Genomic DNA, 19,299 nt, shown 5'->3' with positions numbered 1-19,299 from the left:
AAAAGACCCTGAGGCTTTTGCGCATCACTTTTTTTCTGAGGTTGTAAAGTGATTGAAATGGATATAGAGCCCATGTGTGTCACATTCAGGGGCTTACGGCCATACCACTCTGAACACGCCCGATCTCGTCTGATCTCGGAAGCTAAGCAGGGTCGGGCCTGGTTAGTACTTGGATGGAAGACCGCCTGGGAATACCAGGTGCTGTAAGCTTTTTTGTTTCATTGTGAGGAAAGGGCAGCTTTTAGTGTTTGGGGACCAGCATGAGCGAACTTCCCTCACACACCTTTTCTTGAAGCGCCCTCCACAGCTTTCGAATGGAATGTCATCAGTGTGTAATTTGAAGTAGACAGATTGCAGATGCAGTACTTTTCTCTAGATGACATCAACATTCTTTTCTTTGTATTTACAGGACAACTATTTGGTGTGTAAAAAGACCGTGAGGCTGTTGCACATCACATTTTTTTTGAGGTTGTAAAGTGAGTGAAATGGATATAGAGCCCATGTGTGTGAGAGTCAAGGGCTTACGGCCATACCACTCTGAACACGCCCGATCTCGTCTGATCTCGGAAGCTTAGCAGGGTCGGGCCTGGTTAGTACTTGGATGGAAGACCGCCTGGGAATACCAGGTGCTGTAAGCTTTTTTGTTTCATTGTGAGGAAAGGGCCGCTTTGAGTCTTTGGGGACCAGCATGAGCGAGCTTCCCTCACACACCTTTTCTTGAAGCGCCCTCTGCAGCTTTGGAATGGAATTTCATGCAGTGGTTAATTTGAAGTAGACAGATGGCAGATGCAGTACTTTTCTCTCGATGACATCAACTTTCTTTTCTTTTATTGACAGGACACCTATTTAATTTGAAGTAGAAAGATGGCAGATGCAGTGTACTGGGCTTCTCTCTACTCCTCTCTCTCCTCCTATATGTGTCATACATTAATTATACTCATAGGTATTACTAACTTGTCTCCTTTTCTGGAGCCTTTTTGGCTCCTCTCATTCCAGATCTGGGTGCTGCTGGAGGAGGCTGCAGAGCTGAAGAGGCTCAAGCTGCCACCCGTAGCTCCACCTACTCACATCACCGTCTTTCCATCAGTCTCTCTCTCTCTTTATCTCTGTCCCTCTCTTTCCTTCTACATATCCGTCTTCCTCCATTATCTGTTTTGTTCCTGTTCTCTTTCCCCCCAATCGGTCAAAGCAGAAGGCCGTCCCCATTGAGCCTGGATCTGCTCGATGTTCCTGCCTGTTAAAAGGAAGGTTTTTGTCGCCGCTTTTGCAGGATGTGCTTGCTGATGGAGAATTGTTGGGTGTAGATTCATTGAAGCAGTTTGGTACTGGACCTGCTCTACCTGTAAAGTGTCATGAGATAAGTTTTGTTGTGATTTGGTGCAATATAAATAAAATTAACTTGACCAGTGTCATTTGTGGTCTTTCGTTAATTGCATGCCACATGAAATTATTATTAGTCACTTTTATCTCACATTTGACCTGCAGCTACAGTCTCACAGTGGCAAGACGAGAACACTTCTACTTCTGATGATAACAGTTTGTTCAACAATGAACTTCATCCAGTACCATGTTGTTAAACACTGGAACACCAGCATAGCACCTGAACAGGGACTTTAACCCTGGACCCTCAGATTAAAAGTCTGATGCTCTACCGTCTGAGCTACTCAGGCTCTTCCTTCAGCATTTAGACAGGAAAAGAAACACCTGTGAAGGTCAAACTGATGCTTTCTTGACTTGTTCAATCCTCCATGTTCAAGTCCACCATGCTTTTGATTGGTTCTGATTCTCTGTGGCAAAATCCAACAAGAGGCTCCAAAAATGTCTTGAATGTCATAAGAATGCACAGGACAAGATGTTCGTTTCCTTCATGTCTGCAGTTCCTCCACTGGAAAGTAAAGTCAATGCTGTTCCTCTGCTGAAACCTGGGATCGGACCAGGGACCTTTAGATCTTCAGTCTAACGCTCTCCCAACTGAGCTATTTCAGCTCTGAGGGAGGGCCCTGCTTCTCTCATTTTATAATCTCTTCCACTCTCACTAGAACTTAGAGAGGATTTGAGCTTCTGAAGTCATGACACATTGAACAGTTCGACAGGACCATTTTTGATGAATGTCTGAATCAAACAAGCCTCTTTTGTTTGTCTTCTTCCCAGTTGCCTCAACATTGTGTGAGCCAATAATTCCACATCTGTACCAGACACACCTCTGGTTGGTGGGTTTTATGGATCTTTCTGTTCTAACAGTGTCTTTTATCTTAAATATGCCACTTTCACATGAAAACATCAATAACAGGACAATATCAAAACTATTATTGCTGCTGTTGTTGGTTGTGTGTCTGTCTTCCATCCCCCTGTCCCCCTGTCTTTCTCTCTGCTTGTCTTTCACCCTCATCTTGTTCCCATCTTTTTGTCATTCTCTCCCTCATTTCTCTCTGTCTTTTGTCTTTTCTTCTCTATATTTGTCTTCTGCTGCTCCAGGATCAGCTCCTATCACACAGTGGTCCAGAACCATTATGAAGCCTGATCATGAATGTGAGCAAAGCTCTTAGAACAGGCCTGCTGCCACCACAACTAAGATCCTGCAGGTCACTAGAAACTCCAGTGTCCAGCTGACAAGTGGACTTTCCTCTGATCTGTGGTGGTGCTGAGTTTAGCAAACATCTCCAACAAGAAGATGAAGGAGGCCATCAACTCCTCCAAGCTCAACATCTATACTGGCTTTACTGGGAGATCAGGAGGTCAAAGCAGATCTTCACCCTCCACCTCAGATGGTTTCTACTCACAGAGATGAGGGACCAGTTCAAACCAGCTACCTGGAGCTCCCTTAAGCCATTGTCCCCATCAGCTAACATCTGGATCTGGACCTGCACCGGTGCTGATTTGTGTCTTGAGTCCCCAGAGTTTGTTGAACCAGAGAAGCTTCAACTGGTGACGGTCGTACAACCAAGTGTGAAGGTGAGCCTGCATTGTCTGATCTGGAGCTAACAGGGGAATTAGCAAGTGCTCTGACTGTTCTAGAGTTGCTGCTTAGTTGAATTTGAATTTATTTGTTGAAATGTTCCAGTTTCTATGAGGTCAGGGAAGATTGGTGTGGATCTAAAGGTCCCTGGTTGGATCCCAGGACATTGTTTTGGCTCATTTGAACATTTTCAAACCCTCGTTGCTCAGATTTTACATGAATTTGATCATGACTTTTGGACAAATGTCTTGTTTATTAATTAAATAATCACTTCAGTTATGAATTTAGTGAGTCACCCAGACTTGGTCAATAACAAAAATAAGTCTGGTTATTATTCAGTTTCCAGTCAGTAGGGACACACGCACACACACACACACACACACACACACACACACACACACACACAGCCTGTCTTTGGTATAAAATGGTCTGTCACGTTCACGTTGGAAGATTTCTCTGACTCAATTGTGAATAAAGAGATTCTTCATCTGACACCTGAGTCTTGATCCACTGATTCCTCTGATCCACCTCTTTCTGCTCCAACAAGGCTGACATGGATCAGGTGGGTCCATGTCATCCAATCAGTAGGTTTCTCTTCTCAATTAATTTTCTTCATCCCAGTTTAGATTGATTCTTCTCAGCCTCATGAAGGAGCATCTGATCAGGTGTTTGACTGCTTGTTGGTTGTAATTCCATAGATTTTAATCTCAGATGTTATAGAATTAATAAGAACATCTTAAAGACCTTTGTCCAACACTTGAAACTCACCTGTCTGTGGAGGCCCAACTGGCCTTTGGTCGTGAGGTGGTGGATGCATGTGAATGAAATGAGGCTCGTGTTGCTGTGAGGAGCCACTAGAGGGAGACACCTGTCGTTCCTCCCAGCTGACAATGAGGCTTCACAGCTGCATTTGAAGCTGTCCTTTATGAGTCACAACTGTCTTGAGCTCAGGAGCCAAACTCACCGAAAAAATATGCAAGTGGCTTTGGACAAAAGCGTCTGCTCAATGAAATTGTAGGATTGTAGAATTCTATAAATGTATAATATAGTTGTAGAAATGCTCTCTCTCACCACTCCCCAAAGTCTGTGCCAGGGTCTCTGGCCAGTGGTCAATGGCTCCTATCACCTGCCCAGGATGGATCCAGCTTGCTTGTCTTTGTAATTCTGCACTTATTAGAGACCTGGAAACAAAGGAATGCGGAAAAAGAGAAAATAGGACCTCACACAAATGGGCTTGTGACACAATTTTAAAGAGTTGTGTCAATGTGAATCTTTTACAAATGTGTGTGTGAATGTGGTTGTTGTGGCCGAGTGGTGAAGGCGATGGACTAGAAATCCATTGGGGTCTCCCTGCTCAGGTTGGAGTCCTGCCAACAACGTTAAAGTGTTGATGTTCTGGAGGAGACAACATCTGATCTTTTTAGATCCACGAGTCAAAGGTTTTCTTTAAAGTGCTGCAGCAGCTGAGGATGAGGGAGAGACAGAATTTCAAACCATCTTCGTGAGGACATTTTGAAAAATGATGATATTTGCCACAGTTATTATTGACTTGGAACACTGCAAAAATATCCCCTCTCCAAAAACCCTCCTCTTCAACTTTGTACCCAAGTTGTCTCCTCATCAGGCACCACAGTGTCCAGGATGTTCAGTCAAAAAGTCATTAATGATTTTAAAAATGTCCATCAAACACAAAATAAGGCTTCAAATAGGTAAAATCACCATCTGTAGACTGGACCAATATGCTGATGTGATCCTTTGATTAGTTTAGGATCAGTCAGAGATCAAAGACTGAAGCAGGAGATCAATGCTCAGAACCCAGAGATCAAAGACAGAATTCAGACATCAGAGAAAGAATTCAGACATCAAACACATACCTGATGGAGGCTCCACCCCCCCCCCAGACAGTTTCCATGTAAGTCGTAAGTTTTATTTTTAAAGCGCCAAATCACAACAAGTGTTATCTTCTTTTTATTCTTTTTATTAAAGATTGAAGCTCCATACAAGACAGTTTGTAGACAAGAACATCACAGCCTGGGAAGCTTTCACTTCTTTTGATGGACAGCTTTGATTTCAGGTTCTACCTCTGTAAAATTGAAAGTAAAGTAAATGAAGCACCTGTGAAGGTAAAACTGATGATGTCATGACTTGTTCAGTCCTCCAACGTTAAAGTCCAACAAGCTTTTGATTGTCTCTGATTCTCTGTGGCAAAATCCAACAAGAGGAAACAGAAAATCTTGAGGTTGTCTCACTTTTTTTTTTTAAAGAAACTCTGCATAGGACAGTGATAGGATGCTTGTTTCCTTGGATGAAAAAGTCTGGTACTCTCATCTTCTTAAACATTTACTTGTTCAATCAGGACAAGAGAATCTGAGCTTGGATGTCATTTTGTAGTAAAAGGTGAATTAAACTTGTAAACATCAGCTGGTGTTCACTCTGATGATGTGTCGATGGTCTGTATTCTGCCTTCTGTAGCACGATGCTGCTGGGAAGAAGCCTGATTATGTCAGAGTTGTGTTCAGTGGCTCCTGCTGGGTCCATTTCTGACAAATAGGCTCCAAAGAGTTCAGGTGTTTAAAAGCTCAGGGTTGCTGTCAGCAGACAAGGTGGCCGAGTGGTTAAGGCGATGGACTGCTAATCCATTGTGCTCTGCACGCGTGGGTTTGAATCCCATCCTCATTGTGAGCGACTCTGGTTTCTACTCCAACATTATGGAATTACTGTGAGGCTTTTAACTGACACAGATACCAGTTGAGTCAACTTCCCTTTCACAACCTGACCAAAACAACTCAGACACCCAGAGCTCACATGTGTCAATCACCTCTGTAGAAGGTCCCGCCCCCACAGAGCTATAAATCCTCCCATCAAAGAAGAAAACTGAAGACGCCTCTTGGATGAGAGCTGAAGCATCTTCAAGAAACCTGAAACAGTCCACTTGGTACATTTAAATAATTCTACAATTTCTTTCAGCTTTCGTCCAAAGCCACGTGCATGTATCACATGTATATAATATATATGTGATACTCTTTCATCTACTCATGAACCAAAAATGCAGTCTAATACCAGTAAATTTGTGCAGAAAAATGTCATTTGTGCTCCTTCTTTTATTTATTTGTTTATTTAGTATTTTTTAATGTATTTTCTTTCAATTCACATTTTGTCCATTAACTTCATAATCACTCTTCACAGTCGCCATCTCATCACATGACTAAAGTTTGGGTTCTGTATTGGTGGTAAAATATCCTTCCATGCCCCTCACTAGTTTGCACACAGAAAAGCATATTTTACTGGTTTCAAATCTCTTAGTGTGTTCTCTCTGTTAAACCAGCTGTGGCAGCTTTCATTGTGTGATTGATTTTAAAATATAAATATGGAACAGAACCATTGGAAGAAGATGTCAGGACATTTGAAGGAATGTAAATCTCCTCTTGAAATGTTGCAGTGTGCAGCTGAGACTCTCTGGCAGTGGCACAAGGAGCCACAATGGCAGAACCTGGACCCTCCTGGAGGAGAACCACAGGTGAGGGCCTTCTTGGCTCCAGATTGATGGAAATCAAGTGTCTGAGGCTGTTAGCAGCCATGAAGTTGATCTGGTTGGGCACTGGTATTTTTTCTTGCTGCAGCTCAGGAGTGATTCAGGAGAAGAGTTTCAGAACAGCCAAGGTTGGGGACTGGAATTTTCAAATTTCCCCTGGAACCAGACAAACTTGGGAGGTAAAACCTCCAATCATAGCCACTCAGATGCAGCAGCAGAAAGAAGCTGTCATCTACCCTGACAGTCAGAGCATCAAGTCAAGAAAACATCAACCATCTTGTAGTTCCAAACCTTCACCTGTCAGATTCAGCTACTTCTTATTGTGGGACTTTAAATTTGAACACAATGGAATTTGGACAAGGAGTTTTCCTTCAAGTCAGAACATCATCGTCCAGCCTCCAACCAGAGGTCCATCAGTTATCATGGGAGCCACATGTGGAGTCTGGATTCTTTTCTAGAATGTGACGGCAATGACAGTCCTGCCAAGTGACATCACTGACATGAATGGATGACTTCAGTCACATGAATGGATGGCTTCAGTCACGTGACTGGATGGCTTTAGTCACGTGACTGGATGACTTCAGTCACATGACTGGATGATTTGAAAATTTTGTTGTGGGCCTCTGGACCTTTTTTAAATCAGTAGTTGACCACAGGTAGCTTAGCCAACTGTTAACTAATTAACTTTTAGTCCAGACAAAGAATGTGGGTTGACAGTTATTCATACACAGTCTTTGGTTTCAGATGCAGCCTCAACTGAGACTCCTGGTTCAGAGGATGGGTTTGTTTGCTGTCAGGTTGCCACCTTTTAGAAATGAAAATCAGGGACGCCCACCACGGCTCCTGGGGGCCATGACCACCAGGGGCCTGACTCCCATGAGGTGGGTGCCCACAGCAGTGGTGTGTTTTATTTTGTAGGTGTTTTTAGTCAAGGGGTGATCAAGAAAGCAATTCCTCCTACTTAAAGCTTGAAAAGCTTTATCACCAATAAACACATTCTTTATTGTTCAACACTGAACTGCACATTTAAGTTTTAAAATACAAACTCAATAAATGGAGAACTTTATGTGACTTAAGTTCATAACACATCAGCAGGTTTCCCTCCCTTCTTTTTCCAAGTCTCCTTCTTGTTCCTCCTTGCAGCTCTGGGGAACTCTTGGTCTCTCAAAGCCCTGTTGGAAAACTCTGAACAGGACTGCTCAAAGTTGAGAGTGATCACTCCTTTGAGCTCCATGGAGCTCCTGTTCCTGCAGTCACTCCATTTCTGCTTTTCATTTTGTGTTTGTATTAAAGTTCTATTGCTGAAAAAAAAGAGAATTTTTTGCCTTTTTGTTGAAGTAAATATATGAGGGTCGAAACTGACCCATAACACCATGGATGTTACAATAGTTAATAATATTAAAATGAATAATAAATCAAACCAATCCATGTCAGAGATGTGTTCTAACACCCCTCAGTAATGGTCAGGAAACACAACAACATTTTGTTTATTTCTATGATTTTCTGGAGGTTCATTTGATCATTTTTTTAACTGAAATCGAGGGTTTACTGACTAAAAAAAGGTCCAGAGGCCCACAACAAAATATTCCAATCAATATTTCCATGGATAAGGAAGCCTAACAAGGTAACCGGGAGATGGGAAACAACTTGGATGATAGAAAATTGTTTTTAGTTTATTTTACAGCTGATTGAAGACGAGGGTCAAAACTGACCTGTTAACATAAGAGATGGGAACAGAAAGCTAACACAAGAGGAAGGTTGAAGCTATGAAAAAGGAGTTTGATAAAAATCTTGAACTGACAGTAGAAATATCCTTTTGTGTGTTTACCTTTGTTGACAGAAGTCACTTTAGCTTGGCAGTGAAAAGAATCTCTGCTAGCTTGACAAATAAGTGCACAAACTGGGTTCAAGCTGGACTTTGGACACTGGTATCTGCAACAACTCCCATCAACTCCTAATCTAGCATCTCTGCTGTGGTCAAACTATTTTACAGAACATTTGACAGACCTGTGGAGCAGTGAGGACAGACATGAGTTGATGCACATGATCCACTGAAGCGCCATTTTACCCTGCCACTGAGGTCACCAACATGAGCTGGAGTTGGGACTCTTGAACTGAACCTGGGATCACAGCGACACCTACTGCTGCAAAATGGAACAGCAACATTGAACCCAAGTACAGGATTGGAGGGAGACTGATGGTCGCTGTTTGGGTTTTTGAAGAACAAGGAGGGCGTTGGTTCAAGCTGGATTCTCAGAGACTATTTCCCCAACCTCTACATTGGCATCTACACTGTCATCCAGTCATGTGACTGAAGTCATCCAGTCATGTGACTGAAGTCATCCAGTCATGTGACTGAAGTCATCCAGTCATGTGACTGAAGTCATCCATTCATGTCAGTGATGTCACTTGGCAGGACTGTCATTGCCTTCACATTCTCGAAAAGAACCCAGACTCCACATTTCCTCCTATCTATTATTGTGTCCCACCCTCCTGGTCCTTACTCTGAATTCTCAGAGTTTATATCCAGTTCAGTCCTCAAAACAGATGAAGTCATGAGTGTTGATAAATTTCCTTTTCTCCACTGATTATATGTCAAGGTTTGTGTGTGGGGGTGGAGCCTATCCAAGCAGCCTTCGGACAAGAGGCGGGGTTCATCCTGGACATGTCACCAGTCCATCACAGGGCCAACACATACAGGCAGACAACCATTCACACTCACAGCCACACCTACGGTCAATTTAGAGTATCAATCAGCCTCGTCCCCTCTTGATGTCTTTGGACTGTGGGAGGAAGCTGGAGTACCAGAGAGAACCCACACAGACACAGGGAGAACATGCAGACTCCACACAGCTGGGGCTCGAATCTGGAACCTTCTTGCTGTGAGGCAACAGTGCTGACCACTGCACCATTGTGTCCCCTGAAAATGCCACCAGATCGTTTGGATTGTCTATAAAATCAAGTACACATGAACATGAAGAGGTTTTCACAGGGCTGGTGGTGCAATGGATAGCATGACTGACTACTGTCAGAAGATTCTAGGTTCAACTCCTGGCTCGCTCACTTAAAATTTTATACTGAGAAGCTTTCACACCTGAAGTGTGAACCACTGCTAAAAGTCCCTGAAATCCTCCAAGGTTTCCTCCTTGTCTGCTGTAAACATGAACACATGCATGGATCCTGCTACCTCTCACATGTTAAGCTGGCACTTGACAGTGACAGCAGGAGAACAAGAAATCCCAGTGTGTCATCAACATTTCCTGGAAACTAAATGACAGAAGCCAGTGGCGGCTGGTGAAAAAAATTCTTGGTGGGGCTGGTGTGCCAAAAACATTTCCGTGCCTAGTCTAGTATAATCATTCAAAAAGAGCAGCCGGACAATTATTAAATGTTTTAAAATAGTATTTACTTTCCTTCTTAAAATCGACAGTTTCAAAGACAAAAAAAACAACAACAATTTACAACTACAGTCAATTTTATGAGATCAAATATTATACAATGATGTTAACTTTACAGAAGGTGATTTGAGCTTAATCTATACGATACAAATCAACAATGTGTGTGTCTCTCTCTCTCTGTCTCTCTCTTTGTTCATCTGTGTCTGTCTCTGTCTCCTTCTCTGTGTCTCCGTCTTTGTGTCCTTTTCTCTGTGTCTCTATCTCTGTTTGTTTGTCTCTTAGTGTGTCTGTCTCTCTCTGTCTCTCTCTCTTTGTGTCCGTCTCTCTTTCTCTCTTCGTCTACCTGTCTCTCTCCCTCTGTCTCTCTGTCTATTTGTTTCAGTCTTTCTGGGTGTGTGTTCGAATTCAGCAGTCATTTGTACAGGAACTTTGCTCGTCTCTCTTTCTGGGAGGCAAATTTCTCAATGACCCTGGTGTTGAAACCAGGAATGTTTCGTGTCAGTTTTTTCTCAGTGGAGAGCATAGCCAGAGCGTTGAGCCGATCTTGTGCCATGGTATTTGTAAGAAAAGTTTTTATCCTCTTCAAAGTGGAGAAGCACCTCTCAGATTCTGACGTTGTCATTGGTGTGGTGATGAGGATGTTGAGCAGACTTACAGTTTCAGTGAACGTGTCTTGAAGGTTATTTTCCATCAAAACCTGATAGAGAGCCAGTGCACCACTGCAACTCTGAAACTCTTCGTTCCCGTAGATCAGAGACAGCTCTGTTTGAAGTCTGGCCTTGTCCAATGAGGGATAGGCTTCCACTGTGGTTTTCAGTGCTGAATCTGGGAACTTTCGGCTGTGCTGTGGGAACAGGTCTCCTTGCAGGAGTGTGGCGCTGACAAGATGCTTGGTGAAACTAAATCTCTCCTTGGCATGGCTCACAATGGTGTCACATACCTATGCAATGATATAATTATACAAAATAGGAATTATTGCATCTTCACTTGTCTTAATACATTGACCTGATGAGCTAGCCTACATTATGTAATAAACATACTGTAATGATTCACATCATCATAAAACAATATACATTTAAGTCTGGACCACTGTATCATTTGGCCAACATCTTATTTTGATTTTATTTAATAATGTGATTCAAATCACACTAAAAAGCAAGTTCTTACCTCCAGTGCCAAATGGTGCAGTGTGTCTTCTCCCAAGGTTCTGCGTCTCTTTGCGGGTGGCTCCTGAGCAGGTCCCCTGAACTCCTCATCCTCAGCCAGAGTAGGCACATCCTCCCTGACCCAACACATAAGTTTCATGAGTAAGTTCTAAAAACTGGTTAGGGATACATTAACAAAACCAAAGGTGGATGTCATTACTGTCAGTTATATTATACAGATAAATCAATTCTTTAAATAAGATGATATATAAGCATTTAAGTCTACATATACAGAGAAATTGAGGTTAGGCTACAAATTAATTAATTTAGCATACCTGATAGCCTGCATGTGGTCAATGAATGTCTGGGTGACTCCTGCCATGTAGACAGCATCAATGTTTCTCTTCTGCAGCTGGTTGTAAAGGATGTCCACATGTGGCATGATTTTGTGGAACAGGGCCAGTAAAAAACAAAAAGTTTCATCTTCCAGCATTCTCACATAGCCACCAGCTTCTCTCTTTGTCTGGCTATCAAACCCTTCACTGTTCCGGATAGCCTGAAAGCAATTCACCAGATCCTTCTTGTGCTCATAAACTGTGTTAACACGACTGTTGAAGTTCCAACGTGTTGATGATGCACTTGGAAGTCGGTGCGCAAACTTCTCATCAAGCACTGCAGTTCTCTTGCTTGACTTAGAGAAAAGAGAAGCAAATCCCCCCATGTCAGAAAAAAAGTGACTGCTCTGAGGGATGTGGGAGGTTGCTTGCTGCAGTATCAGGTTTAACTGATGGGCATAGCAGTGAACATAGTGAGCGTTTGGATAGATGTCTTGTACCTTTCGCTGCACTCCTCCTTTGGCACCCCTCATCACAGCTGCCCCATCACAGGCCTGGGCAATCAGCTTCTTTTCTTGTCCCTCAGAAAGGATGCTGTGCAGCCTCTCCAATAAGGCACTGGCTATTGCATCCGCACAGGTGTTGGGCAGTTTCAGAAATTCAAAGAACCGCTCTTGAATATTGTGGCGGTCGTCAATGTATCTCAGAACTAAGACTAACTGACACTGTGTTGAAACGTCAGTAGTTTCATCAGCCTGGATCGCTAAAAAGTCTGCCGATTTAACTTCATCCAGGATCTGTTCTCTCAAAACTGCCAGCATACAGTCCAGGAGCTCGTTCTGTACTGTCTTCGAGGTGCCTTTAAAAACGGTTGCATTTTCAAGGTGCTCCCTCAAGTACCGATCAATGGATGCCATCAAGTCAACTGGACCTCTGAATATTCCAGCGTTGTCAGAGGAATCACTTTCGTCATGTCCCCGCAGAGCCAGTTCAAAAGCACCACGGAATTTAACAGTTAATTATCTTAGATAAGATGTTACGGTTCTTATCTACGTCATCATTGTGCTTCCTTACAGCGATGCGGTGACTGTCATCGAGCTGCGTTGCTATGCTAATCTTCCCAAGAACCGCTAGCTTCACGCAGTTTTCCATGTGAATTTTCGCTCTTTCGTGTTTCTTAATCCGCTCGGAGAGGTGCTTTAGGTCAGTGATTCCTGTCTGTGTCCATGCTGAATCACACCGGTCACTCCTGAAAGGGATGTAGGGGAAGCAAAAAAGTGCGTTGGCTGCTCCACAACCCGTCAGCCACGGCTTGCGCTGAAACCAGCTCCGGCAAAAAGTCCTGTCGTAGGACTGCTGGATGTTGATTTCAGGCTTGTCCGGTCCCAGCTCCTTAACGCGGATTTTTTCCGCCATGGTCCTCCTCGCAAAAGGGAAATTTAAAAGGGATCTCACCGAAATCGGTGGAAACTGCTGCTCTTGAACTTCGATCGTTGTTGTCGCCATTTTCTCTCTCACTCACTTCTCGCGGTATTTTTTTCGTAGGGATTCGGAAATCTGGGAATCTCACTACGCAAAAAGAATATCGCGGGCTCCTCAGCTAGCTTTAGCAATCCAAACCTTCACGCATTTTACGTTGGCGTAGGGGCGACTTTTCCAGCGCCCCTTCGCCGTTAAATTTGGCGATGTTGATTGGCCAATTATTCATTATTTTTCCCTAGCAACCATACAGGATTGGCAAAATAATTGCAGGTCTGGGGCGCTTTGACGAGCGCCCCTAAAGACAAATTATACAGTCTATCAGAGTAAATTCACTATTAATTGAATGAGTCAGTTGGCGTAAATGTTGTTTAAATGACCCATATTGCATGTAGACACACACAATTAAGTAAGGCTGACACTGACGATACAAATTGTAAACATATGCACATATATATGTATCAATACATGTCGGGATTTTCCTCTCCACAGCTGGTGGGGCGGCGCCCCAGCGCCCCCTATGAGCCAGCCGCTACTGATACTGGCTTTACTGGGAGATCAGGAGGACAAAGCAGATCTTCACCCTCCACCTCAGATGGTTTCTCCTCACAGAGATGAGGGACCAGTTCAAACCAGCTACCTGGAGCTCCCTTAAGCCATTGTCCCCATCAGCTAACATCTGGATCTGGACCTGCACCGGTGCTGACTTGTGTCTTGAGTCCCCAGAGTTTGTTGAACCAGAGAAGATTCAACTGGTGACGGTCGTACAACCAAGCGTGAAGGTGAGCCTGCATTGTCTGATCTGGAGCTAACAGGGGAATTAGCAAGTGCTCTGACTGTTCTAGAGTTGCTGCTTAGTTGAATTTGAATTTATTTGTTGAAATGTTCCAGTTTCTATGAGGTCAGGGAAGATTGGTGTGGATCTAAAGGTCCCTGGTTGGATCCCAGGACATTGTTTTGGCTCATTTGAACATTTTCAAACCCTCGTTGCTCAGATTTTACATGAATTTGATCATGACTTTTGGACAAATGTTCTGTTTATTAATTAAATAATCACTTCAGTTATGAATTAAGTGAGTCACCCAGACTTGGTCAATAATAAAAGTTAGTCTGGTTATTATCCAGTTTCCAGTCAGTTAGGACACACACACACACACACACACACACACACACACACACACACACACACAGCCTGTCTGTGGTATAAAATGGTCTGTCACGTTCTCTCACATTGGAAGATTTCTCTGACTCCATTGTCAATAAAGACATTCTGCATCTGACACCTGAGTCTTGATCCACTGATTCCTCTGATCCACCTCTTTCTGCTCCAACAAGGCTAACATGGATCAGGTGGGTCCATGTCATCCAATCAGTAGGTTTCTCTTCTCAATTCATTTTCTTCATCCCAGTTTAGATTGATTCTTCTCAGCCTCATGAAGGAGCATCTGATCAGGTGTTTGACTGCTTGTTAGTTGTAATTCCATAGATTTTAATCTCAGATGTTATAGAATTAATAAGAACATCTTAAAGACCTTTGTCCAACACTTGAAACTCACCTGTCTGTGGAGGCCCAACTGGCCTTTGGTAGTGAGGTGGTGGATGCATGTGAATGAAATGAGGCTTGTGTTGCTGTGAGGAGCCACTAGAGGGAGACACCTGTCGTTCCTCCCAGCTGACAATGAGGCTTCACAGCTGCGTTTGAAGCTGTCCTTTATTAGTCACAACTGTCTTGAGCTCAGGAGCCAAACTCACCAAAAACATATGCAAGTGGCTTTGGACAAAAGCGTCTGCTCAATGAAATTGTAGGATTGTAGACTTCTATAAATGTAGAATATAATTGTAGAAATGCTCTCTATCACCACCCCCAACGTCTGTGCCAGGGTCTCTGGCCAGTGGTCAATGGGCTCCTATCACCTGCCCAGGATGGATCAAGCTTGCTTGTCTTTGTAATTCTGCACTTATTAGAGACCTGGAAACAAAGGAATGCTGAAAAAGAGAAAATAGGACCTCACACAAATGGGCTTGTAACATAATTTTAAAGAATTGTGTCAATGTGAATCTTTTACAAATTTGTGTGTGAATGTGGTTGTTGTGGCCGAGTGGTGAAGGCGATGGACTAGAAATCCATTGGGGTCTCCCTGCTCAGGTTGGAGTCCTGCCAACAACGTTAAAGTGTTGATGTTCTGGAGGAGACAACATCTGATCTTTTTAGATCCACGAGTCAAAGGTTTTCTTTAAAGGGCTGTAGAAGCTGAGGATGAGGGAGAGACAGAATTTCAAACCATCTTCGTGAGGACATTTTGAAAAATGATGACATTTTGCCACAGTTATTATTGACTTGGAACACTGCAAAAATATCCCTTCTCCAAAAACCCTCCTGTTCAACTTTGTACCCAAGTTGTCTCCTCATCAGGCACCACAGTGTCCAGGATGTTCAGTCAAAAAATCATTAGTGATTTTAAAAATGTCCATCAAACACAAAATAAGGCTTCAAATAGGTAAAATCACCATCTGTAGACTGGACCAATATGCTGATGTGATCCTTTGATTAGTTTAGGATCAGTCAGAGATCAAAGACTGAAGCAGGAGACCAATGCTCAGAACCCAGAGATCAAAGACAGAATTCAGACATCAGAGACAGAATTCAGACATCAAACACATACCTGATGGAGGCTCCACCCCCCCCCCACAGTTTCCATGTAAGTCGTAAGTTTTATTTTTAAAGCGCCAAATCACAACAAATGTTATCCTCTTTTTATTCTTTTTATTAAAGATTGAAGCTCCATACAAGACAGTTTGTAGACAAGAACATCACAGCCTGGGAAGCTTTCACTTCTTTTGACAGACAGCTTTGATTTCAGGTTCTACCTCTGTAAAATATAAAGTAAAGTAAATGAAGCACCTGTGAAGGTAAAACTGATGATGTCATGACTTGTTCAGTCCTCCAACGTTAAAGTCCAACAAGCTTTTGATTGGCTCTGATTCTCTGTGGCAAAATCCAACAAGAGGAAAAAGAAAATCTTGGGGTTGTCTCACTTTTTTTCATAGAAACTCTGCATAGGACAGTGATAGGATGCTTGTTTCCTTGGATGAAAAAGTCTGGTACTCTCATCTTCTTAAACATTTACTTGTTCAATCAGGACAAGAGAATCTGAGCTTGGATGTCATTTTGTAGTAAGAGGTGAATTAAACTTGTAAACATCAGCTGGTGTTCACTCTGATGATGTGTCGATGGTCTGTATTCTGCCTTCTGTAGCACGATGCTGCTGGGAAGAAGCCTGATTATGTCAGAGTTGTGTTCAGTGGCTCCTGCTGGGTCCATTTCTGACAAATAGGCTCCAAAGAGTTCAGGTGTTTAAAAGGTGAGGGTTGCTGTCAGCAGACGAGGTGGCCGAGTGGTTAAGGCGATGGACTGCTAATCCATTGTGCTCTGCAAGCATGGGTTTGAATCCCATCTTTGTCCCAAGTGACTCTGGTTTCTACTTCTAGATTATTGAATTACTGTGAGGCTTTTTTTTTTTTGGAACTTATTTTTTATTTAACATACATACAGCACAGATAGAACATGACAGAGATGCGCAGACAAATATTCCAGACAAGTGTTCAGATACTTATTCCAAGACACACATGAAAAAAAAAAAAATAAATAAAAAAATTTTAAAAAATGTTGATGTTTATAATTCCAATACTGTTTTCACTGGTGCCCATCTTTCAGCAAACTGTCCTGTTTTCAGCTGTAACCTTGCTGTGATTTTTTCCATGATGTATACATTTTTTACTCTATTCCTCCATTGTGATATGTTTGGAGGTTCTGGCTTTAGCAAGCAGGCTGTTATTGTCTTTTTAGCGATCAGAATCAAAATCCTCCACAAAGCAATCAGGTTTCTGTCTGTCAGATTCTCAGGTGGTATGCCGAGGATAAACATTGCTGCGTCCAAAGCAAAATTAATGTCCAAAATTTGCCCAATCTCCTTCCGAACATTCTCCCAGAAGTTCAACAGCTGTGGGCAATCCCAGAATATGTGCGTAAAATCTCCTATTAACTGACATCCTCTCCAACACAGTTCAGATGTGTTGCTATATTTTGAAGTCTTAGATGGAGTGTTGAAATATCTCATCTTCACCTTCCAGTCAAACTCCCTCCACATTGGGCTGCTTGTTAATTTGTGTCCTGCTCTGAATGTTTCCTCCCAATTTTCATCTGGTATAATCGTATTTGTTTCTAATTCCCATTTTTCCTTAACATCCAAATTGTTGTCCTTACATTCATGTTGTAGTACTCTATAGATTTTTGATATTAACCCCTTTTTAGTCTCCCCCTCCAAATACGACAACAGCAATTCCTCCAGCTTAGATGGTGTTCTACAAATATTTTCCCACTCTCTGTGCTTCTGAAGGTAGTGTCTTCATTGTAGAAATTTGTAGAAGTCATGGTTCGGTAAGTTAAACTCTTTTTTAAGTTGCTCAAACGACTTCATATACTGTCCATTGAAAACTTGTGCAATATAAATTAACCCCTTACTTCTCCATTTGTTGTACCCTGCATCCATAACAGATGGTAAAAAGTCTGGATTTCCTGCTTTTTTGGTGATTCTACTTATTGAGTTCGATATTTTCAGTTTTTTTTCGCACTATTGACCATACTTTTATTGTTACCCTAATCCAGTCATTACGCAGCCCCTCTTTTTTCTGCATCTTCTCTTTCAAAAACGGGAGTACCTCCAAAGGTGTTTTCTGACAGGAATTTTGTTCCATTCCCACCCACATTGTGTCTGTCTCCTTCGTGATCCACGTAATAATCGCTCTAAGTTGTGCTGCCCAATAATAATTTTTTAGACCAGGTAAATTTAACCCTCCCTTCTCTTTTGGGCAAAGAAGGATTTTGTATTTGATTCTAGCTTTTTTATTTTGCCAAACAAATTTAGATATGATTTTGTCTAACATCTTAAAAGTTGAACTAGAGACCATAATTGGCAGTGACTCGAACAGAAACAACAATCTGGGTACAATGTTCATTCTCACTGTTTCGATTCTTCCCACCATCGACAGGGGCAATATCTCCCATCTGGCCAAATCCTTCTTTATTTCTGTAATCAGTTTTCCATAATTTTCTTTAAATAGCTGTGATATAATGGGAGTAATAATGATGCCAAGATATCTAAACCCTGTGGTGGTCCATTTGAAATTGAACTTTCCCTCTAATTCAGTTGGATATTTGCCTGAAAGCATCATTGCTACAGACTTAGATTCATTAGTTAAATAACCTGATGATTCTCCATATTCATTCAGATTGTTCAATAAAGCTGGTATAGTTAAGGAGGGTTCACTTAGATATGTTCATATATCGTCAGCAAATAAAGATATTTTATGCTCCACTCCCCCTTCATCTCTTATTCCCTTAATATCCTTATTTTGTCTTATTGATTCGGCTAATGGTTCAGTACTTAATGCCAACAGCAATGGACTCAGACAATCCCCTTGTCTGACCCCTCTTTTGAGGGGAAAGAAATCTGAACAGCATCCGTTAACTCTAATCCGTGATTTGGGGTTTTTATAAACCAATTTTACCCAATCTATAAATGTTGAATGAAACCCAAAAACTTCTAATGTCCGATATAGGAAGCTCCATTTTACCCGGTCAAATGCCTTTTGTGCATCTAAACTGAGCATCAAAGCGGGTTGTCTGTTGTTTTTAGTACATCATATAAGATTTAATGTTCTCCTAATATTGTTAGCTCCTTGTCTACCAGGGATGAACCCTGTCTGATCTGGTTTGATTAATTTTGTTATATATATCTGTATCCTATGTGCTAAAATATGAGTCAATATCTTCAGATCACTACACAACAAGCTGACAGGCCTGTATCCTTCACATGTGGTTGGGTCCTTTCCTTCTTTATGTATGACTGAGATAATGGCTTCTGACCAAGATGTTGCTGGGTCACCTGATGTCAGGGCATAATTAAATCCTTTGAAAAGGGCTGGTGTAATCTCCTTCGCAAAACACTTATCAAATTCTCCCGAGAGCCCATCCGTGCCAGGGGATTTATTATTTTTAAGTACCTTAATTGTATTAGCTATTTCCTGTACTGAGATTGGCCTAACCATTTCAGATGCCTCCTCTGTTAATAATGACGGTAAGTGCAATCTTTTGAGGAATGCCAGTGTTTTATTTTCTAGTGATTGCGAGTCAGGGTCATCATATAGATTTTTATAATATTCTGCAAACGCTGCTGCTATCTCCGTTGGCTTTATCATATATTTTTTAGAGTTAGGATGTCTTATTTTATTTATCGTCCTATTTGCCTGGGCTTTTCTAAGTTGAAATGCTAATAATCTGCTGGCTCTATTCTCCATCTCATAATATCTCTGATTCGTAAACCTTAAAGCCCCCTCTGCTTTGTAAGTTAATAGTTCATCGAGCCGTTGTTTGATTTTTTTCAGTTCGATAAGT

At 42.1% G+C, this 19,299-nt stretch overlaps 3 non-coding genes across 3 annotated transcripts; 2 read left to right on the top strand and 1 right to left on the bottom strand.

The window, feature by feature from the left end:
• The first annotated feature begins 91 nt into the window (after positions 1-91).
• Positions 92-210, top strand: LOC147264364 (5S ribosomal RNA). The gene has a single exon (XR_015115643.1). It is a non-coding gene; the product is annotated as a 5S ribosomal RNA (ribosomal RNA).
• Positions 211-519: 309 nt separating this feature from the next.
• On the top strand, positions 520-638 carry LOC147264363 (5S ribosomal RNA). Its single transcript, XR_015113864.1, has one exon. It is a non-coding gene; the product is annotated as a 5S ribosomal RNA (ribosomal RNA).
• Positions 639-1,913: 1,275 nt separating this feature from the next.
• trnaf-gaa (transfer RNA phenylalanine (anticodon GAA)) lies at positions 1,914-1,986 on the bottom strand. The gene has a single exon. It is a non-coding gene; the product is annotated as a tRNA-Phe (tRNA).
• Positions 1,987-19,299: the final 17,313 nt, after the last annotated feature.

Source organism: Aulostomus chinensis, chromosome 4 (genome assembly GCF_037954235.1).
Source record: "Aulostomus chinensis isolate RoL2024-O1b breed Wild chromosome 4, RoL_Achi_v1.0, whole genome shotgun sequence".
Classification (NCBI taxonomy): Eukaryota; Metazoa; Chordata; class Actinopteri; order Syngnathiformes; family Aulostomidae; genus Aulostomus; species Aulostomus chinensis.
The sequence above is the reverse complement of the archived record's forward strand: the minus strand, read 5'-3'. Positions and strand labels throughout refer to the sequence as shown.